Source organism: Pseudophryne corroboree, chromosome 2 (genome assembly GCF_028390025.1).
Source record: "Pseudophryne corroboree isolate aPseCor3 chromosome 2, aPseCor3.hap2, whole genome shotgun sequence".
Lineage (NCBI taxonomy): Eukaryota > Metazoa > Chordata > Amphibia > Anura > Myobatrachidae > Pseudophryne > Pseudophryne corroboree.
The window spans coordinates 565594494-565618099 of record NC_086445.1 but is presented as its reverse complement, the minus strand read 5'-3'; the positions used below and the strand labels follow the sequence as shown (position 1 = coordinate 565618099).

The window sequence follows — 23606 nt, the reverse complement described above, 5'->3', positions numbered from 1 at the left end:
AGGGGGAAAAAAAAGAATCGATAACTTCTACTGCTTTCAAAAAGGTCAATGGAAGCTGAAATAATGGACAACTACCTCATGGAAGCCAGATACAGTATACCATACATTACTTCGCAGAGTTAGGAATGAGTGCTTATGAAATACAGTATCATTTTGTCATAATATTTTAGAAACTGCATGGCTGATTTCTTGTACTCTTTTGCTCTAATACACCACCTGCTCTAGGATTTATATTCAAAAACATTATGTCTCCATAATCCCAAAAACGTCAGTCTTCTTGGAAAGTGGTTTGTTCCTTTGTAAGGGAAAGAGAACAAACGTTCTCAAACAACGGTTTCTGAATTTCTTTTTCCTCTGGGAAGGGATTGTGGATTCGCAGGAATATCTGAGCATTTCTGTAATCAGAAAGCAGCGACTTACTACAAATGTTTACATTAGATTACGTTTGTACAGAATCCCATTTAGGATGTCTTCACCAAATCGTAGACATAAATATGGAAATCGTCAGCAAACTTAATGAAGTACACAGATGGTTTAGCTTCAACTTGATGAATAACCATGCCAGTCCTTTTTGAGCCATCTTCTTTGGCATATTCCACTTGCTTGCCAACCAGGTTGTCCACAACCTCCCCTGGTTCTCTTTCAGCTGGAAGGAAATCATTTGAGTCTGGCATGATCCGAAGATCTCCTTCTTTATAGTCATCTAAAAGTTGATACATATATAATACTGGGTCCTTTTCATAGGTTATATAATAATAAAACCATGTGTTCATAATAGGTGCTCGTGCTAATACCATCCCTCGCCACTCATCCTTGGAACCATCCTCTGTTTCAAACATATGCTCCACTGCTTTACCAATTATTGTGTCAACCAAATGGGCATCACTGATTCGGGATGAGGCAACTCTGTCTGGTAGAACTTCAAGAGCAGACACCCTTTCATCCTTGTGAAGCTCAAGTCCATAGACACAATCAAATCCATCATACTTTATAAGATAGAGGGAGGGATTCACTGGTACTTGATCCAGAGCTTTTCCTTTCCACTGGGTTATTGGCCCACTGCCCTCTTTCCACCCATGCTGTATTCTACAGCCTACAATATTTCACCTTGGCTGGGAGATTGGTTAACTTGGTCCCATATTGTTTCAATGTTTCTTATGAGATGTTCTTTTCTTCATCATATTTGCAGAAACACCTGCATGTGCTGCATCAGCTCTTGATCGCTGAGCGTCCGCCTTTCCAAATGGAGTCTTCATTCATCTGTGTATTAAAGGGCAGCAGGGCTGCCGAACTAGGGTGAAAAGTGTAGTCACTGGAAGTTTGTTGTAGTCCTTCCAGTCTACATGAAAAAGAACCCCTTCCTTTCCACCTTTCAGAAAAACTCCGACCCTCAATTGCTCTTATCAGAAGTCACTTATCTGGGGCAGATAGGATGTGTTTCCCTCCACTCCTCCTGCAGGTGATGGCTGTGGCACATTGCTCCCCTGCGGCCAGTTGCCCCAATCCTCCTCCTCCCTCCTTTGTCAGACTCCGTCACCACCACTGTGCACTGCTATGGAAGAGCTGCTCCCGCCTCACTCCCCCTGAACTTCCAAGCCCTCCGCTCAGACACTCCAGCCCTCGTTCCCTTCCCTCACCCCCTCCCTCTCCACACACTGCCAGATTTGGAGCTGGCTGCTACTATACGGCCGCCTGTCACTCTGCTGCTAGGACCAGGCCTCACCTTCCTGCCAAATACTGATCCCTCCAGAGCGGCATTCTGTATACTGTACTGTGCGACGTGTGTTATACACCAGGTGATTATACATCCTGTAATCTGTACTGAGCGATGTGTGAGATACACCTGGTAATATCTGTGCTCAGTATGCTGCATTGTGGGGACCACTAGTATATAATTATAGTAGGACAGTACAGTGGGCCATTGCTGTATCTTGAAGCCCTGTGTCACTGCAAGTATCCATTCCATATCTGTGCTGCAGTGTTGTGAGCAGTATATAGTAGGACAGTGCAGCATTTTGGTGACCATCAGTATACATATAGTACAGTACAGTAGGCCATTGCTGTATCTTGCAGCTCTGTGTCACTTCTAGTATCCTGATCAGTGCTTAATATCTGTGCTCAGTGTCAGTGCTGCATTGTGGTGACCAGTATACTACAGTACAATAGTCCAGTGCTGTTCTCGCTGCTCAGTGTCAGTTCTCCGTAGTATCATCAGTGATCAGTATAATCAGTTCTCTGTATAAACAGTGCTCTGTTAGACGTGTGCCCGTTTTCCACCATTAGTGCAGTGGGATTTAGACAATTGATGAAGTTATTGTGTCCCTGGTACAAAATCCCATCTAGATTCCACTCCACTAGGCAGGGGTAGCGAGATTTTACCAATTAATATCAGTGATTTATAATTATTAATTACAGTGATCTTGCCAAATAATTCCAGTGATTTTGTCATTTTCTTCCACTGATTTTAACCAATAATTGATTAGAACGAATAATTCCAGTGATTTTGCCATTTTCTTCCAGTGATTTGGACCAATAATACCCTTGATTAGAACTAATAATTCCAGTGATTTTGTCATTTTCTTCCAGTGATTTAGACCAATAATACCATTGATTAGAATGAATAATTCCAGTGATTTTGTCATTTTCTTCCAGTGATTTGGACCAATAATACCATTGATTAGAACGAATAATTCCTGTGATATTGAGGTGTTTGTGTCGCTTAGCTTAGCCCTCCAGCGACCACAGTGCACCTCTTTTTCTCTTTTCTTTACATCATGTGCTGTTTGGGACCAATTTTTTTAAGTGCCATCCTGTCTGACGCAGATGGGCCAGGTGTTTGTGCCAGCCACTTGGGTCGCTTAGCTTAGTCATCCAGCGACCTCGGTGCAAATTTTAGGACTAAAAATAATATTGTGAGGTGTGAGGTGTTCAGAATAGACTGGAAAAGCTGTTTTTGAGGGGTTTTTGAAAAAAAAACACCCAAATCCAAAACACACCCGAATCCGACAAAAAAATTTCAGGGAGGTTTTGCCAAAACACGTCCGAATCCAAAACACGGTCACGGAACCGAATCCAAAACCAAAACACAAAACCCGTAAAATTTCCGGTGCACATCTCCACTGGCTGACTTACAGTATTTTTACACAAACAACATCCTCATCATCAACATCCTTATTTGCATCAGCGACATAAATATCCCCCTCCTCCTGTTGCACTCCACAGCAGCATCCTCACTTTCTATTTCACCATCTTTACATGTACTACCGTTCTTCCCCACATTTGCAGAGAGTGCAGAAATTATAGAAGGAGGCTTCTAAGAGTTCAGTGTCAGAAATGTCAGACTCACACATAGCTCTCATGGACTCTTAGACTCCTCTCAGTGATTTGTGAAGTTTGTGAACACATTGTTTTTTTCTGCACTGATTTTACTGGTGACACCTCTAATAGGGGAAAAGGTGTTGCGTCATCATATGAGGTTACAGAAGAAGATGCCTGACTGTGTATGACCAGTGCTTCCACAGTAGCAATTCTTCTAGTGCATGAAACAATAGTAGCACTGACAGGACCATCATTCTCAGAAAAAGGCCGTAGCCTAAGCCTTTCCTTGCCACTGCGTGTGGAGCATGGTATGTTGCCAATTTAATGTTTTTAGCAGTACATTTTCCTTTTAGAGGTAATGTTTTCTTTAACATTGTGAAATATTGCTTAGATTTCAGGAGCCCTTTCTTAAACTTTATGTTCCCTGGACCACCTTTAGTAGATGTTGATGTATTATCATGACTGGCAGCAGCCACAGCACCAGTACTGGGATGCTGTTCCTGCTCTTCCATTGATTAACCAATATTGACTTACAACACTGCTAGTAATGGTGGCACCTAATAAACCCAATAAACATTATTTTTTATCACAGCAACTGAACACACACATTTTATTTTTATTTTTATTTTTTTTGTCACAATGTGATTTACAGCACTACTAGTAATGGTGGCACTTAATTTTCTTTTTTTTTAATACAGTGCTGCAGATTATAGTCCACAGTGCCTCTACAGGGTTTTTTTTTAAATTATGCTCCTAACAGTGCAATTAAATGGCTTTTTTTTTTTTTAATGATATTGCCCACACAGTGCCCTTTAAGATAAATACAATGCTCCGAATGGGTGTTTTTAAAGGACACAGTGCCCCTGCCTTTACTGGCTTTAAGCTTAGTTACAAGTACAACACAGTGCTCCAGCTCCAGTCTGACCAGTTGTAATGGCATTTAGTGTCTTTAGGTGCTGCAGCACACAGTCCCACAGTGTCTGGCCTCCTTTACTGTCTTTGACAGTTATTAATATTAATAATAGAATGTACTTTCCAATTCACTTACCACACCGTCTCCCTTTGCATTCCTGCAAAATGACATAAGCCCCTGCCTTTAAGCTTAGCTACAAGTACAGATGGAGCCACACTCATCTGAGGCGGCTCCATAGCAAATGAGCACTCCCGGCGTGACTATGCAACCTGTCTGCCTGGTCATGCCGGGAGTGCACAAACACGCTCCCATTCAGAGAGTCTCTGTCCAGGAACGCGGACGAAGACACTCTCCATTCAAGTGAATGGGACATGTCTCTGTCGCTGGCGCACGGGCCTGGGCTGAGGGGTACGCTATCGGCAATAGGCGCGTCTGCCACGGCTAGCGTGGCTCCATCTGTACAACACAGTTCTCCAGCTCCAGCCCAGCTAGTCCTAAAATCATCAAGATACTTTATGATTTCCCGGCTGTCGGGATCCTGGCTGTCAGGAGACCGATGCCAGGATTCCAACAGCTGGAATATTGGCAGCGAGTGCAGGGTGTGTCCCCTCGCGAGCTAGCTGCACTCACCATGCTTCGGGCCCGGTGGTGTCCTTAGGTCACCATAGGGTTATATTCCCCCTCGGGTGGTGGTGTGAACCACCACCCAAGTGGGAATTCAGGGTAGCGGTCAGGATTGCGATCACCGGTATTTCACCGGCTGTCCGGAATCTGGCATTAGTATCCTGACTGCCGGGATCCCGGCAGCTGGCAACTTGAATGCCTCCCAATCCTCCTAATTGCATTTAGTGCCTCTGGGTGCTAAAGAACACACTCTCAAAATGGCCCATGTCCTACTTTACTGATTTTGACAGTTATTAATATAAAACATAGAATTTGCTTCACTTCCCAAACCCTCTCCATCTGGCTTTCTGTGTAAAATGGCACACAAATCATAAAGGAGATACTTTTATGTAATCCAAATCACACGATGTTTGACACTGGGAAGATGACGTTTCGCCTTGTTTTTGGATCCAAGCCTGGCGGTAAGACCCAAACCGGTACTCTGATCTACTTGTAATTCAGAAGTTTGGGTGTGTTCGGTTTCCATGGAAATGAACATCTCTAATATTATGTATCTCATCACAGTGAAATCTAATATAATTAAAATTACATTAATTTAAAGAGTTTTTTATATAAGTTCTGTTTCTTTGAATAAGAATGTCAATACCTAATAACTTTTAGGCTAACTGTAAAAAAATATATTGTGGCACTCCGTCGAAAGTTAATACGGCACCCCAAGAAAAAAGTTTGTATGGCCCTGATGCAAGTAATGGGCAAATATAAAATCTATATTACTGCTTATTGTGGCAATACAGTACATACTGTATTTTAGTTGTTACATTTCCAATCTGTGGCTGCTTTTAAAGCCCCAGCGAAAAACAAAAAGCAAAGCACTGGTAAAATCTCTGATAATCTTTAAATAAATTGAGAAAAGCTTCCTTCAGTGATGGCCTTTTTTCATCTTAATATATAGATCTCTTTTAAACACAAAACACAGAAAATTAAATGACTACAATATTTGCAAGATATTTGCAATCTGTCAATTCTAAAAAATAAATACTGTACTAATTACCCTAAAAGTTATCCTTTTATCAAAATAACTTTAACAATGGAAATTATACTGCTTCAAATATTTTCCTCTTACATATGTAATTTACTCCTAAATATGTACCCTTCTCCCATCAAACAATTAAAGTCGGGATGCTGGCATTCATGTGACCAGTGCTGGTATCCTGACATTCCAAAGGTAAGTATCAGGGTGGGGATTAAGGCATGGAGGGGTGGGGGATGGTTAGGATTAGGCACGGGGGGGGGGGTGACCGTAGCAGACACCCCCAGAGGATTAGCCCTAGCCAGCACCCCGGAGGGTTGGGCTTAGGGTAGTGGAGGCATACAATACTTACCCCCATCCAGTGTAAACATTCAGAACTGAGCTGTATTTGTCCAAAACGAAAAAATTTAAAATGCATCCTCAGGTAAGAAATATTGTTTTCATGGATAGTGTCAAATACCCAAAAAGATATAAAATTTGGTATCTGATGAAAATTTTCCAGACCTGAAGGATTTAACAACAACAAAAAGTGCCCTACAGCTACCATTCATTCAGTGGGCTGTATTAGGTGTAGTGCTTACCATTCCAATCAATCGGTTTCTTAACGAAAATCTGAATTTACTATCATACTGCAATTCATCTTCAGTACATCTCTTGTCCTTGGTGTCATGGCTAAAGGTCATCCAAGCTGTATGAAAGAAAAGAGGCTTGGTAATGGTAAAGAAGCTATCTGACTACTTCTGAAGCCTATAAATGTTAGACAACATACATCACAAAAATCTAGTGTCAGCAGCAGCTGCAGCAGGAGACGCGCGTCATGGCCATTACCTGGGAGCTGGGATGCCACGTCTCCCGCTGATCCCTGCCCAGCATCTAGCAACAGGCAGACACCGGGCGCTGGGAGCTGCTGGACTTCTACCAATGGGGATGCCAGAGGCAGATGGCATTCCCCGTTGCTTAGGGTGTGATTTACGTGCAGCAGGGCAGATGCATAGAGTTTTGTTAATTTGACAACAGGATTCTTATTAGTGCAAGCACCATTTATATTTCCTTCCTAGTCTCTCCCAAATTGCTGGTGATAGTTCATGCTCTTAGTGAGAACCTGTCAGCCTGTGAATATCTGTGATTCTGAGACATTGTCTGACTGCTTTCCTGATCGGATCCAGCTAGCGTTGTATTCAGGTTTTGGTGTGGTTTTGCCTATATTTCTTTATTGTATCCACCTTGTGCATTGTTACATTAATATATAATTAAGTTTCATTATTACATCCTGTGCATTGTTGCATTTACAATTCATTTGTATATACAGTCTCATTGCTAATAATACCCTGTGCATTGTTGCATGTATATATTTATTTATTGTGTAAAGATTATATTCCAACCTGTGCATTGTTGAACTCATGTACACTCCTTATATACTTCTCAGTCTGTGCCTTAGCATACTAGTAAGGTTGTGTCTGGTGAACGTCTCACCGTACTGCATTTACCCCTGCCCAGCCTCCGATAGTCACCTTGTCCATACATAAAACCTGGGGGCATCTGAGTATGGGGTGGACCTAATTCACCCTGGAAAGGTGGCTACTACAGGAGAAGCCTAGCATTGCAGGAGGTTAAAAGATTGCTGGGCAGTGGATAATTGCGTGAATGTCACAAGGTATCACCTATAATCCTACGGAACTGAATGTAAGCATAACATGTAGGCATTAAGGTACCAATGCAGAGTTGAATGCAAGTTGGCCATAATTACTCTTGCATTGTGTAAATGCTGGAGTTTATCAACATGCACAGTTCTCTCTGCAGCCAGACTGCCCCTCAAATGTGGAGTGCATTGCACTGGGGTTTATCGTAGTGAAAGGACCCTCAGCTGCTGGCATTACAATGAGTCAAACTAACTCATTGTATGCCACCACCCAACACGAGTGCCCCAGCCGCACAGGATGGTTGCATGCCGAACACCCTGTGTGGCACCCACTGACTGGCTGTTTGGCCCCCTGGCACCTCAAATTGGTTTCTGTTGCTGCTGCCAGTGGCTTCCACTCCCGGCTCCTGTGCTGACTTGCTGCACTGAGTGCTGCTGCTTTATTGCTTCCCACTGATCCATCAGTTTGTGCATGGGCACTTCTTTAGCTGCAGGTGGCTCCACAGTCCTGGCACCGGACATCTGTATGGACAAGTCTGTTGATGATCTCGGCCATTACATCTCAGCCTTGCAAAGATTGTCTGCCACTCTGGAGCCTCTTTTTTCCGTATTGCATGTACAGGGTGCGCTTGCATCGATTAAAGCTTGCACATCTTACAAGGTAAGCCTGCACATTTTATTAGAGGAAGTCTGCACATCTTACAAGGTGGAGAAAGCACATCTTACAAGGGGGGGTAAGCATATCGTAGAAAGGGGGAGCAAGAACACCATACAAGGGGTAGCATGCACATCTTAAAAAAGCACTGATATGTGGTGAAAAGTGTTTAAGGAGCTCTACTGTGTGGCATAATATGTGTAAGGAGTAGTACTGTTCTGTGTAATGTGAATAAAGTTGCACTACTGTGTGGCATAATGTGTATAAGGAGCTCCATTGTGTGGTGTAACCTGGTGTGTAAGAAGCTCTACTGTATGGTGGAACAGTTATAAGGAGCACTACTGTGTGATGTAATATTTATAAGGAACAATACTGTGTGGCATAATGTGAATAAGGACCACTACTGTGTGGTGTAACGTGTACAAATAGCATTACTGTGTGATGCAACTTGTATAGTGAATAAGGTGTTGAATAGTTTGTAATACTGTTTGGTCTCATTTGAATTTGGGGTACTATTGTGTGGCCATGCCCCTTCTCAATAAGATCATATACTGTTCCTATTTAGAATATGGGCGCAGAGACCATGCATATTATTGGACCATGACCCACTACTCTCTAGTTCGGCCACTGCTGCTCCTATTCATGCTAGAGATGTGCGCAGACCCCCATATTTTGGTTTGCGTTTTAGTTCCAAATTTTTGTAGTATTTGAATTTCTTAGAAATGTATAAAAACTGTCAAATAAAATAGAGCATCTCACCAATCCCCTACTCTAAGAGAACACTCTTGCACGGCAGCCTAGATTTAACTGACAGCATGACGCAAAGAGCAGTTCTTCCGAGTGAGATACACCAATGTTGCATCTCAGAACTAATTACAAGCAAGAATGTACTATAGAGAGCAGCAGTAGACAATCAATCTTAATATCAGGTCTGTGGAAATTAGAGGGGTGGCAAATATGTTGTGGAAACAAATTGGCAGACAGCTCTAGAGTTTTCAATTAAGTTTTTCAGTGCAAAGTAACTGTAAAAGTTTGTCTGCTTCCCTTAGTGTGTTCCCTATTTTCTGACTTCTTCAGGGTTGGGCTGGCCCACATGAGTACATGGGAAATCCCTGGTGGGCCCAATTGCCTTAGGACCTCACCTCTACCTCTAATGTCAGGTTCCTGTCAGTGCACTCAAATTACGCATTGTTACGCTATTATCTATAATTGCGGTCCAAACCTTGTGGGAGCTGGCCTCACCCCATTGTAATGGTTCACACCCCTTAAGCAGGGGCCCCTACCACTGCATTCCCCTGGTGGGCACTTCATTTCTTATTCCAACACTGGACTTCTTTGTATTTCTCAATTCTTCTCAACGTAAGAAGAGACAACCACTACTTTATTTCCTAAGCTTACCATACACTGCTATGAGGATAAGGAAATATCGGTCTTGGTTCATGGGTAACTTCTTGCTGACATACTTATTGGTTATGGAGATAACTTTGTTTGTAATGTCTGAGTTACAGTATGTAAGGTTTTACAGAAACTGAGTATTCGTTTTCTTTCTCAGCTCCAGAAAGATCTTCACTGTATACATCTTCAGTGTCAGCTTTTTCAATGGCATGGCACACTAAGTGTTTGAGTGATTAAGGGTGCCATGCCATTGAAAATTCTGACATTGAAAATGTATACAGTGAGTACCAATAGCTGCTGCAGGTGATTTTACATCCATCTATTGGCGGCTTCCGCCTGCGACTTTATGCAAATGCCGCTACAAATTCCTTCCCATCCATGCACCTGAATTTGCAAGGACTGAGATGCCCCCTTTCAGCATTTGTACATGCTGTAATACCATTAGTTCATCCTTAGATGTCATCATCGGTCACACCGTCGACACTTGCACCAGCCCTGTGGCAGGTGAAGTTTCACCGACCGTGTATGGCCTCCTTTGTGTGTGACTGTGCGTCTGTGTATGCAGCAGCTTTCACTGACACACCTATGAAACTCCCATAACATGCCCATTGAACAGTCTATTTTTGCATGCATTTCTAGTCACTTTTTAGTCACCACACAGAAACGTTGACTACAATGCCAATACACCAATACATTTCTACCTACGTGTGCCTGAATTAATATTTTTTTTTCTCTTCTTCCCAATTGCATGTTAGCTAGCAACCAGGATGTGGGTTCTGAATCACTGGTGGTCACATGACTGAAAACACATTTCAATATTTTCCATAGGAACATTCTAATTAGCGCATATTGAGCTAAAAGCCAGTGCATGCAAAACTTCAGGCATGCTGTTTCTACTGCCTTTGCCACCTGGAAATTCTATCTACTGCCTGTCCTTATATTAGTTATATTACTTGGAATCCATTATAAAAATGACCCACTAAGCATGGCAGGGTTAAAAGGCATGAAATTTGCTTTACTTTTTTAACAACCCTTCAGCTTCATTAGATATGTCATGACCCATTTGAAGTAAAGGGTACCTTTTTCCTGGATAAAGCCTGCATTACTGGAGGCTTCTTTTATCTTTGGCATTTATTACTTTGGGACTGATTCATGTTTGTAAGGAATTGCACCACCATAAGGAAGTGGCTGTGCAATTCCGTGTCTTTACAATTCAAATGCAGCAGGAGGTGTCTGTAGAAGATAAACTCCTCCTATTAGCATTTGCGAGGATCCAAGTGCTGCATCTGAGGATGCAGCCTTGGATAACCAACATGACCATCAATTGTGATTAAATATGGTTTTAGGCACTGGCCAGCCTGTGTAAGCTGAAACTTATGCAGGCTGGCCATAGGATCTGGACTCCAGGGTCCAGGAAGTCTGTGTCTGATGACGCAGACCCTGGACCCATCAGCCCCAGCTAGATTTCATTAGTAAGGTTGCAGTCCAAATGTATGGCAGTGAGTAGGAATTCTGGAGAAGAAATGGGTGCAGATGCACTATACAATCATTACTGTAAATTACAATATGTAATATATAAGAGGTTGTTAGCATATAATTGGCCAATGATATGGGCTTGCTCACCGCGTCGAGGACACCTCTATCAAGCAAGTCCCTAACACTTTGGGGTCCACATTAGGGCACAGGGCACCCCCAAATCAGCCCAGCCATGACCCCCCCCCCCAAGGAATCACACTAGTAGAAAATTGTGAGGTGTAATAAAGTATAGGATAAGCATAGGTAGTTACTGAGTGTATAAAGTGTTTTAAATTAGATATAAAGTGGGTGAAAAAATATACATGGATAAAATAACACACATAGGAGGTAGTGAAAAAATAGTAACTATAAGTGTTAGGGTGTGATGCCCCGGAGTGGCCCAAACAGAGCAGTTCAGGGGACCCCACGTCCCAATGCTTACCCCCAAATAGACTGACACTATATGAAAATAACAGGATTTACTTTGTATTATGCCTGAATCACTGATGTGCAGTCAGATGTAGGTCCCTGCAGTCTAGGCCCATTTCCTCTGTATAGTCTATACTATGTGTATAAATACACACCTGAAGTCTGAGATTACTTCATTCTTGACTAGCACCCCTCCCCCACCTTCCCAACTGGTTTTAAGCAGAGACAGAAGCCGGGCTGCTGCATATAATGTTACTGTGCAGCACCCGGCTCATGTCACTGAGCAGGAGCCGGAACTTTGCTATCGCCCCTCGGCGGGTAACAGCACCTTGTGACGCTACTGCTAATATTTTATATAGACTTATTACATGCAAGGTGAGATATTTCAAGCCTTTATTTGTTATAATTTTGATGATTGTGGAATACAGCTTAAGAAAATCCCAAATGCAAAGTCTCAGAATATTAGAATATTACATAAAATCAATAATAAAAAGGATTTTAAATATAGAAACGTCTGCCCTCTGAAAAGTATAATCATGCATATGTACTCAGTACTTGGTTTGGGCCCCTTTTGTATGAATTACTGCATCAATGCAGTGTTGCATGGATTCTATCAGCCTGTGGCACTGCTGAGTTGTTATGAAAGATCGGGATGCTTCAATAGCAGCCTTCATCTCTTCTGCATTGTTCAGTCTCATGTCTCTCATCTTTCTCTTGGCAATGTCCCATAGATTCTCTTTTTTTCTTTAGCCCAGATAAGACACTTCTGACATTGGCCCTCATTCCGAGTTGTTCGCTCGGTATTTTTCATCGCATCGCAGTGAAAATCCGCTTAGTACGCATGCACAATGTTCGCACTGCGACTGCGCCAAGTAACTTTACTATGATGAAAGTATTTTTACTCACGGCTTTTTCTTCGCTCCGGCGATCGTAATGTGATTGACAGGAAATGGGTGTTACTGGGCGGAAACACGGCGTTTCAGGGGCGTGTGGCTGAAAACGCTACCGTTTCCGGAAAAAACGCAGGAGTGGCCGGGGAAACGGTGGGAGTGCCTGGGCGAACGCTGGGTGTGTTTGTGACGTCAACCAGGAACGACAAGCACTGAAATGATCGCACAGGCAGAGTAAGTCTGAAGCTACTCTGAAACTGCTAAGTAGTTAGTAATCGCAATATTGCGAATACATCGGTCGCAATTTTAAGAAGCTAAGATTCACTCCCAGTAGGCGGCGGCTTAGCGTGTGTAACTCTGCTAAAATCGCCTTGCGACCGATCAACTCGGAATGAGGGCCATTGTTCGTTGCTCAGGAGCGGTTTGACAAGAGGAATATGACATTTGAAGCCCATGTCCAGGATACTTCTCTGTGTGGTGGCTCTTGATGCACTAACTCCAGCCCAAGTCCACTCCTTGTGAAGCCCCCCCACACTTCTGAATGGCCTTTTCCGGACAAGAAAAAAAAGAAATGGTCTGTTACTCAGTGGTCCAAAGTCTTTTTTCTGATGAGAGCAAATGTTGCATCTCATTTGGAAACCAAAGTCCTAGAGTATGGAGGAAGAATGGAGAAGCACACAATCCAAGATTCTTGAAGTCCAATGTGAAGTTTCCACAGTCTGTGTTGATTTGGGGAGCCATATCATCTACTGAGTACATATGCATGATTATACTTTTCAGAGGGCTGACATTTCTGTATTTAAAATCCTTTTTTTATTGATTTTATGTAATATTCTAATTTTCTCTTACATCCTAGAGGATGCTGGGGACTCTGTAAGGACCATGGGATATAGACGGGCACCGCAGGCGACATGGGCACTCTAAATACTTTAGATGGGTGTGCACTGGCTCCTCCCTCTATGCCACTCCTCCAGACCTAGGTTAGATCATGTGCCCAGAGGAGACTGGATGCACTGCAGGGGAGCTCGACTGAGTTTCTCTGAAAAAGACTTTTGTTAGGTTTTTTATTTTCAGGGAGCACTGCTGGCAACAGGCTCCCTGCATCGTGGGACTGAGGGGAGAGAAGCAGACCTACTTAAATGATAGGCTCTGCTTCTTAGGCTACTGGACACCATTAGCTCCAGAGGGTTGGAATGCAGGTCTCATCCTCGCTGTTCGTCCCGGAGCCGCGCCGCCGTCCTCCTCACAGAGCCGGAAGATAGAAGCCGGGTGAGTATAAGAAGAAAGAAGAGTTCAAAGGCGGCAGAAGACTTCAGATCTTCACTGAGGTACCGCGCAGCGGTAACGCTGCGTGCCATTGCTCCCACATTCACACACACTGACGGCATTGTATGGGTGCAGGGCGCAGGGTGCAGGGCGCCCCGCCCTGGGCAGCAATAATAAACCTCAAGGGACACTGGCTGACATATATATACTGCGGAGGCAGTATATTAAATAAACCCCCGCCAGTATAAAGAATTTGAGCGGGACCGAAGCTCGCCGTTGAGGGGGCGGAGCTTGATCCTCCAGCACTAACCAGCGCCATTTTCTCCACAGCACGCTGCAGAGAAGCTGCTCCCCGGACTCTCCCCTGCTGAACACAAGTACAGAGGGGAAAAAGGAGGGGGGGGGGGGCACATTTATTTGGCGCAGTGAGTGTATTATTGAACCGACACGGATTCTGACTCCAGTGTCGACTACGATGATGCAAGGTTACACCCAAGGGTGGCCAAAAGTATTCATTATATGATTATTGCAATAAAACTGCAGATTCCCAAGAGAATTCTTATGGCGTATCCTTTCCCCGCACAGGACAGGTTACGGTGGGAATCCTCGCCCAGGGTGGACAAGGCTTTGACGCACTTGTCCAAAAAGGTGGCGCTACCGTCTCCAGACACGGCAGCCCTCAAGGATCCTGCTGATCGCAGACAGGAGACTACATTAAAATCAATTTATACACATACGGGGGCCTTGCTCAGACCGGCAGTAGCGTCGGCATGGGTATGTAGCGCAATAGCAGCATGGGCAGATAACTTGTCATCTGACATTGACACCCTAGATAAGGATAGCATTTTATTGACCTTGGGTCATATAAAAGATGCAGCGTTATATATGAGAGACACTGCGAGAGACGTTGGGCTGTCGGGTTCAAGAGCCAATTCCATGGCAATTTCTGCTGGGCGAGCCCTGTGGACCCGCCAATGGACGGGTGATGATGATTTAAAGAGACATATGGAAGTTTTACCTTACAAGGGTGAGGTTTGATTTGGGGAGGGCCTCGCGGACCTGGTTTCCACAGCTACCGCGGGTAAATCTTCTTTTTTGCCTTATTTTCCCCCCACAGCAAAAGAAAACACCTCAATATCAGATGCAGTCCTTTCGGTAGCATAAGTCCAGAAGGGGCCGGGACTCTTTCTTCCTCGCCAGAGGTAAGGGTAGAGGGAAATAGTTTTAGCTGGGATACAAAAGCTGTGTCAACAGCAAGTGATTATCAAGGTTCCCCTAGTGCAACAGGGGAAGGGGTACTATTCAACTCGATTTGTGGTCCCGAAACCGGATGGCTCGGTCAGACCCATTCTGAATCTAAAATCCCTAAACCTGTATCTAAAAAAGTTCAAATTCAAGATGGAATCTCTCCGGGCAGTGATCTCCAGCCTGGAAGGGGGGGATTTTATGGTGTCACTAGACATAAAGGATGCATACCTTCATGTCCCCATTTATCCTCCTCATCAGGCGTACCTGAGATTCGCTGTACAGGACTGTCATTACCAGTTTCAGACGTTGCCGTTTGGGCTGTCCACGGCCCAGAGGATTTTCACCAAGGTAATGGCGGAAATGATGGTGCTCCTACGCAGGCAAGGAGTCACAATTATCCCATACTTGGACGATCTCCTGATAAAAGTGAGATCAAGGGATCAGTTGCTGAAAAGCATGTCATTCTCCCTGGTAGTACTGCAGCAACACGGCTGGATCCTAAATCTGCCAAAATCGCAGTTGATTCCAACGACTTGGCTATTATTTTTAGGCATGATTCTGGACACGGAAAAGAAGAGGGTTTTTCTCCCAACGGGAAAAGCCCAGGAACTCCAGAACATGGTCAGAGACCTGTTAAAGCCAAAAAGAGTGTCAGTTCATCAATGCACTCGAGTACTGGGAAAAATGGTGGCGGCCTACTAGGCCATACTCTTCAGTAGGTTCCATGCGAGGACATTTCAGTGGGACCTTCTGGACAAATGGTCGGGGTCCCATCTACAAAAACATCAGAAAATAAGCCTGTCCCCCAGGGCCAGGGTGTCTCTCCTGTGGTGGCTGCAGAGTGCAGGTTCGGCATTCAAGACTGGGTTCTGGTAATCCAGAGCCTCCGAGGATGGGGAGCAGTCACGCAAGGAAGAAATTTTCAGGGACTGTGGTCGAGCCAGGAGGCTTGTCTACACATCAACGTGCTGGAATTAAGGGCCATATACAACGGCCTACGACAAGCGGAGACTCTTCTTTGCGACCTACCTGTTCTGATTCAATCAGACAACGTCACAGCAGTGGCTCATGTAAACCGCCAAGGCGGGACAAGGAGTAGAGTGGCAATGGCAGAAGCCACCAGGATTCTTCGCTGGGTGGAAAATCACATAAGCGCGCTGTCAGCAGTCTTCATTCCGGGAGTGGACAACTGGGAAGCAGACTTCCACAGCAGACACGACCTCCATCCAGGAGGGTGGGGTCTTCATCAAGAAGTTTTTGCAGAGATAACAAGTCGTTGGGGGCTTCCTCAAATAGACATAATGGCGTCACGCCTCAACAAGAAACTTCGGAGGTATTGTTCCAGGTCAAGGGACCCTCAGGCGGTAGCGGGAGACGCCCTGGTGACACCATGGATGTTTCCGTCGGTCTATATCTTCCCTCCTCTTCCACTCATCTCAAAAATACTGAGAATCATAAGACGAAAAAGAGTCCAGACAATACTCATTGTTCCGGATTGGCCTCAGAGGGCCTGGTATTCAGATCTTCAGGAAATGCTAACAGAAGATCCGTGGCCTCTTCCTCCTAGGGAGGACCTGTTGCAGCAGGGGCCCTGCGTGTTCCAAGACTTACCGCAGTTACGTTTGATGGCATGGCGGTTGAACGCCAAATCCTAGCTAGGAAAGGTATTCCGGGGAGGTCATCCCTACTCTGATAAAAGCTAGGAAGGAAGTGAAGACGAAACATTATCACCGTATCTGGAGAAAATATGTATCTTGGTGTGAAGCCAAGAATGCTCCTACGGAAGATTTTCACCTGGGCCGTTTTCTCCACTTTCTGCAGACAGGAGTGGATATGGGCCTAAAGTTAAGCTCTATTAAGGTACAGATTTCGGCCCTGTAAATATTCTTTCAGAAGGAATTGGCTTCTCTCCCAGAAGTCCAGACTTTTGTAAAGAGAGTGCTGCACATCCAGCCTTCTTTTGTGCCCCCAGTGGCACCATGGGACCTTAACGTGGTGTTACAGTTCCTTAAGTCACACTGGTTTGAACCTCTTCAAACAGTTGAGTTGAAATTTCTCACTTGGAAAGTGGTCATGTTGTTAGCCTTGGCATCTGCGAGGCGGGTGTCCGAATTGGCGGCTTTGTCTCACAAAAGCCCCTATCTGATTTTCCATGTGGATAGAGCAGAATTGAGGACTCGTCCTCAATTTCTGCCTAAGGTGGTTTCATCATTTCATATGAACCAACCTATTGTGGTGCCTGTGACTACTGGGGACTTGGAGGATTCCAAGTCTCTTGATGTAGTCAGGGCCTTAAAAGTTTATGTAGCCAGGACGGCTCAGGTTAGGAAAACAGAGGCACTGTTTGTCCTGTCTGCAGCCAACAAGGTTGGCGCCCCTGCTTCTAAGCAGACTATTGCCCGCTGGATCTGTTACATGATTCAGCAGGCTCATTCTCCGGCTGAATTGCCGCTACCAAATTCGGTAAAGGCCCATTCCACTAGGAAGGTGAGCTCTTCTTGGGCGGCTGCCCGAGGTGTCTCGGCATTACAACTTTGCCGAGCAGCTACTTGGTCGGGTTCAAACATTTTTGCTAAATTCTACAAGTTTGATACCTTGGCTGAGGAGGACCTCATGTTTGCTCAATCGGTGCTACAGAGTCATCCGCACTCTCCCGCCCGGTCTGGAGCTTTGGTATAATCCCCATGGTCCTTACGAAGTCCCCAGCATCCTCTAGGACGTAAGAGAAAATAAGATTTTAACCTACTGGTAAATCTTTTTCTCCTAGTCCGTAGAGGATGCTGGGCGCCCGTCCCAGTGCTGACTAAATTCTGCAAGACTTGTATATAGTTATTGCTTACATAAGGGTTATGTTACAGTTTTGATCAGTCTCTGGCTGATGCTGTTTTGTTTCATACTGTTAACTGGTTCGTATGTTCCAAGTTGTATGGTGTGGATGGTGTGGGCTGGTATGTATCTTGCCCTTAGATTAACAAAAATCTTTTCCTCGTACTGTCCGTCTCCTCTGGGCACAGTTCTTTAACTGAGGTCTTGAGGAGGGGCATAGAGGGAAGAGCCAGTGCACACCCATCTAAAGTCTTTAGAGTGCCCATGTCTCCTGCGGAGCCCGTCTATACCCCATGGTCCTTACGGAGTCCCCAGCATCCTCTATGGACTAGGAGAAAAAGATTTACCGGTAGGTTTAAAATCTTATTTTCTGAGATTTTGGATTTGGGGTTTTCTTAAGCTGTATGCCACAACCATCAAAATTGTAACAAATAAAGGCTTGAAATATCTCACTTTGCATGTAATGAGTCTATATAATATATTAGTTTCACTTTTAAGTTGAATTACTGGAATAAATGAACTTTTGCACGATATTCTAATTTTCTGAATTTCACCTCTAGTTAATGCAATGGTCTTTGCATTTCCTAACTATGACCCAGTGCGGCTAAGGCAGAGTAAGACTGTGATATATATTGTTACTACACATCATTGAGTCCCCTTAAACATGAAATTACACGGATTACATTTTATTATGTTATAAGAAAATATAGTAATCAACATTAAAAAGGTACAATGCAGAGTTACTACCATAGAGTGCGTTAATCTTTTATGTCCATTAATGTATCACTTTCTGTAGCTCCTTTCAAATTGAAATACTGAAAAAATGAAGCATTTTATAGTAATTTTTTTTTACATAAAACATTTCACCATCCATCATGATTAGTCTGGTTTATATAATGCAGTAAAGAAGAGAACATTGTTCATTTACATTTCAATAAAAGACTTCAGTGATGCAATCAACTCAGAAGGAACTGAAGAGAAATAAAATTTTGACAAGGAACACTCACTTAAAGTAGACAGTGCAGTTGATGGAACTTTGAGAAGAAAAATCTTCATGCTGACCTATATATTAATCATTAAATTTAAACTTTATCATTGCAATAGTGATTTAGTCTACTGATATAGTATAATACTGAAAATGAAAGCGTAATAATTTATTTTAATAATGTCAAATAGGATTTGCTTAATAGGGGTTATAGCAAAAAAAAAGAACAAAAATCAAATCAGATACAGAATTAGAGCGAAGGCTTTTATTTATTAGCGTTTGGGGTGTCAGTTGGTGTTGCTCCCCTGTTTGAATTTTGGAGCTGCCACTTGATATGTCCTCATACTGTATACTTAACCCCAATACGTTATGTGGTGCAAGACACCTGGCACGAGTGTCTTTTTCATGTAAATGTGCTTCTTAGTTGTATTGCACTGATTACTTGATATGCAACACTTCTATGTGTAACTGAGTTTGCATCTGTATATGAAGCACAATAAACTTGGCCTGGTTAAAAGCTGCAACCGTTGCAATGTGGTACTTCATACACAGATTCAAACTCAGTCATACATAGATACAGTATACTGTACAATTGTCAGATATTTAATTAATAAGTCAGTCTAGAGAAAATGGTTTGTTGCATCGCATTGTGACTAAGATGTATATTCGTGCAGAAAATGTGTGAAAAAGATGCTCAGTGGAAGCCTAGTCACACAAAGGGCCTAATCCAGATCTGATCGCTGCTGTGCATTTTCGCACAGCATGTGATCAGATCTGAACTGCGCATGCGTATGAGCCACAATGCGCCGGCGCATCAGACGGCTACAACGGGCATCAGCGGTCAGCAACAGGATGGTGCAAAGGATCCATTCGCGCGGGTGTACGCAAGAGGATTGACAGCTAGAGGCTATTTGTGGGTGGCAACTAACTGTTTTCAGGGACTGTCTGGGAAAACGCAGACAGGCTCAAGTGTTTTCAGGGAGGGTGTCTGACGTCAGCTCCAGCCCCGATCAGTAGGATTCAATTGTACTGGATAAGTAAGTCCTGGGCTGCGCAGAGAATGCACAAACTGATTTTTGTGCAGCTCTGCAACACATAGGAATGCACACTTGCACAGCAATTTTACCCTCCACCTGTAGGCGGTGACTATCTGATCGCAGGGCAGCAAAAATCACAGCCCAGCAATCAGATCTGAATTAGGCCCAATATCGGGTGCAGCAAGATGGGAAGTCTGGTGCGACTACAGCAATAGTTTATGTGGACATATGAACAGTATATATTTACATTGCTGAGAGACTGAATTTAATTCAACCATGATTATCTGCGGTTTATTTAGACATATCTTAAATGTTACTTACATTGATGCATGTATCTTACAGTATAAAGTTATTTTTCTTTATAACATATATTGGTAACTAGGTGATTCATCGCGCCCTACGGGCGCTCTTCACACCGTCGTAAGGGGTTATGCCCCCTTAACCCTTGCACACCCTTGTGGCGTGCAATATTTTTATTATATGGAGTATTACATCCAATCATAATTGTGTGAGTGGTTAAATATTGCACGGACAAAGGGTGTGCAATGGTTAAGGGGTCGAAGCCCTTTGCAACGGCGTGAACAGCGCACGCAGGGCCTGGTGAATCACCTAGTAGGTGCTGTGGTTGGGGGAGTGGCAGGTGCGGGGAAGATGTGGATGGGACCAGAAGGTGGCATGGCTGTGTGTTGTATGTTTTTGGAACTTTGTATATGGTATTGTAGTTTGTGGAAGTTGGGGGGGGGTGGGTGGACATGAGTTGGCATGTTATTGCATGTGTGGGGGGGAGGGCTCCATTGTGGGCATATGGTTGTGTTATTGTGTTGTCAGAATGCATTGGCTGTATAGAGAGGGTGGCGGGTGTGTAGTAGGGGTTGTGTGGTGGTGTGCAGAATTGTGGAGGGTCTGGAAGGTTATGTAGGTGTTGCAGTGTAATTGCAGAGGGGTAAGTGGTTGTGTGTGTGTGTGTGTGTGTGTGTGTGTGTGTGTGTGTGTGTGTGTGTGTGTGTGTGTGTGTGTAAGTAAAAAGTGTTGGGTAGTGATGTATGTTGTTAGCGTAGTACACCCAGCTTCCCCATCACGTCGGCGCAGACAGGGGCAACATAGAGGTCTGCAAAGGCCCCCAACATGTGTTGGTTTACAGGTGTGCTGGGGTCACACAGTGATGGAAACAGGGGGGCTACAGTGAAGGTTCCAGCCCTCCCCACTACCCCAGCAGAAAGTGTATAATACAGGGGACTCCGTCCCACACTGTTTCGGGAGTGGGCATCACCACAATGTCCGGACCCAGCGCACGTCCACAGTAGCGTCAGCAGCAGCTGCCTGGTTGGGGATGACAGGGCTGATGGCAGTTCTGTCCCCAGCGGCAGGTGTAAAAAAAAACCTCTCCCATCGCAGCACCTCCACCATGGCAAGAGGGAAAAAGGCACACAAGAATAGATGGCCACCCCCCCCCCATAACATGAGCCACCCCCCTCCCCCAATATCAGTCATCTCCTCCCCTTTATAAGGCATGCCCCTCCCTCCCTTCGCCCATAATATCAGGCATTCCGTTATGTCGTCGTCGTCCCCATAACAGCCTTCCTTCCCAGGTGGGGAATGGGGAAGGGGTGCGCTGCTGCTGCCTCGTATATAAACCACATAGATTATTGTGTGGATGATGGTGTTGGGGGCTGCGGGTGGATGGGGAGGGTGTTGGGTGAAGGTTGCAGTGGGTGTTGCTGGAGTGGCAACAGGAGTGTCTTGCACAGGCAGACAGGTGCGGGTGACGGGCCTGGTGAAGAGCAGATGGAGCTGGCGTGCTAGTGAGGGAGGCTGGTGAGAGAGTGTGTGCAGCGGTAGTGGGGAGGGGGGGAGCGGTGTGTGCAGGCCTGTCGGGCGGTGGAAAACCGGGGCAGGTGATGGGGCTGGTGAAGGGCAGAGGTAGCCGGGCTGGTAGTGAGGGAGGATGGCGGCCAGGTGTCGGGCAGCTCCGTGCGAGAGTGTGTGCAGCGGTAGTGGGGAGGGGGGAAGCGGTGTGTGCGGCCCTATTGTGCACAGGAAGACAGGTGCGGGTGACGGGGCAGGGAGTGAGGGAGGCTGGCAGTGTGCTGTTGGGCGCCTCAGTGACAGTGTGTGCAGCGGTAGTGGGGAGCGGTGTGTGATTAGCCGTAAGTGTGTGGCTCCTATATACAGCAGATAGGCTGATGGTGTTGGGGGCGGGGGGTGGATGGGGAGGGTGGATTGTGGTGGGTGAAAGCATTCCACTTCCCCCCCTTCCAGCACAATAACAGGCATGAATTGAACTCCCCCCCCCCCAACAATATAAGCCTTACTCCCAAGGTGTGGTAAGGGGGTCCGCTACAGGTGGTTGGGGGTGCAGGGGTGGATTAGTGCTGGGTGATGGTGGAGTGTCAGATGGTGGGTGCAGGCACAGCGATGCGGGAGGCGCAGGTAGCAGGCAAAGCGCTGCGGGTGACGGAGGTGCCGCTGGCTTGGTAGTGAGGGAGGGTTACGCTGCGGCGTGTGGCGCCTCCGTCAGGCAGTGTGAGCGCTCTGTGCGGTGTTGTACGGCACCTCCGTGAGCTGTGGGTGAGGGGGCTGCTGAAGGGCGGTGGAAGTGAGGGAGCCTGGCTGTCACCGTGCGGAGTGCTCGGGCTCCGTAAGTGCAGTGTGTGCAGTTGTGCGGCCGTGAGTGTATTTTGCGGTGGTGGGTCCTGTAGGGCACCTCCGTGAGGTGTGGGTTACGGGGCTGCTGAAGGGAGGTGGAAGTGAAGGAGGCTGGCTGTGCGGTGTGGTCCGTAATTCCAGTGTGTGTAGCAATGTGTGCGGCCGTGACTGTATATCAATGGCGCGGCTGCAGTGTAACAGTTGGTAGGGGGGGGGGGGCTAGCACTGGACTTGTTAGCGGGTGTGTGTGTTGCCGTGGTGGGTGTTTGCAGGGGAGGGGTAGAGTGGGGTGAGGGTGTGTAGGTCTCCTTGCTTACCTGGCAGTGTGGGCCGTCAGTGAGAATGGTGTGTCTGCCTGGTGGTCCCTTCTGCTATGGTGTGTCATGTGGTGTGCTGACACAGACAGGGCAGGGTCTGTGACTCCACCCAGAGTTAGAAGTGCAGCCACAGAGTCACAGGGCTAATATATAGGAGATTTTGTAATTATTGGTTACATTAGTCAGTACAAAAGCCTGTAAGTATAATGTACAGCAAGCAAAAGACACATTAGATTATTGTGGGTACATAAGAGGTTAAATCCTAGAAATATATCTGGCCATTTAAAAGGCAACACTGGGTAAGTTTTTATAAAATAGAGGAAAAAATGCAGTTTTAAGAAAAGGGCAAAATATAATAATTTGGCGAGGGGATAGGGAGAAGTGCATAATCAATTACTAAATGTCAAAATATCACATTAAGATAAAAAAAATTCTTGGTTACTTTATCTCTTGAATGTGTGAATCAAGATGAAACACTAAACAAGACACTATACGAGGTGTCAGAATCAGTGTCTGACTGGGTAATGAAGGGTCCACAGGAGTAATGCATTGGTAAGGGCCCATGCTTAGGGGTGTGGCCAGCCTCCAAGAGACTTGGCTAACCATTAGAGTGCATGGTCTGGGCCCCTTCATTAATTCAGTATATAGTAAAAATACTGCTAGTCCATAACTGATAATGTACCAGGTTGATAACAACAATGAACTGTAGAAACTACACCATAATCATGTGCAGAATTTTTAAGATATGTATATTTTCAAGTGCACAGTCTGGAACCTGATCTCTAGAGGATGGGGTGGGCACTCAGGCAGTGGGGCCCACTAGGGGTTCCACCTGTACCCCCTATGGGCCAGTCTAACCCTGGGCTACAAAAA

General features: G+C 45.2%; 1 pseudogene; it reads right to left on the bottom strand.

Moving 5' to 3' along the window:
- Window positions 1–461: 461 nt before the first annotated feature.
- LOC135050981 (spindlin-Z-like) lies at window positions 462–1256 on the bottom strand (annotated as a pseudogene).
- Window positions 1257–23606: the final 22350 nt, after the last annotated feature.